Below are 655 nucleotides of genomic sequence, written 5' to 3'. Positions count from 1 at the left end.
GTATTAACTAATACTGATACAAATTTCGGAAATTGTTAACAAACTAAGATCGAGTGAACCAAAACCTAAACTAATACATAAATGAAAAAAAAAGACTGAACGTCTGAAAATAGATGAAATGAAATTACATAAAAAAAAAAAAAAATGCAGAACCATGATCTCGAATGAAAATGTGAAGGAAAATGGTAAATGCTTTTCCTGTTGGAACTGAAAAATAAAACATTTTCTTTTCCCGTCAAGTGTCCAGGGGAGATGAAGCAGTCAGGAGGGGGCTTGCATAGATAAGTGAAGATTAAAAAAAAGTGTGAATAGAAAGAGGACCCTCTTCATAAAAACAAAAACAAAAAAATTCTCTTTAAAGTCACTAGAATCCGCAATTCTGACATAAAAGAGGGCCCAGGAATTCTCACCTAGATACAATAATTCCAAAAAAGTTTCATTCCAAATCTTAGAACGCCAAGCACACGCAAAACTCTTTTTAAAAATGCCAAAATACCTAGAGATATACACACCTAGAAACCCAATAGCAGGGAAAGCGAAGTCAAATAAGATTTCTTGTATTATCCACTCTACGTGAAGCGCTTACAGTCAACCCACAGAAACACTCAGATGTCCCGCTATGTGACTGGTGATGCTAATTGAGGTAAAACATTAT

Source organism: Penaeus monodon, chromosome 19 (assembly GCF_015228065.2).
Source record: "Penaeus monodon isolate SGIC_2016 chromosome 19, NSTDA_Pmon_1, whole genome shotgun sequence".
In the NCBI taxonomy this organism is placed as follows: Eukaryota; Metazoa; Arthropoda; class Malacostraca; order Decapoda; family Penaeidae; genus Penaeus; species Penaeus monodon.
Note: the sequence above shows the minus strand (reverse complement) of the source record.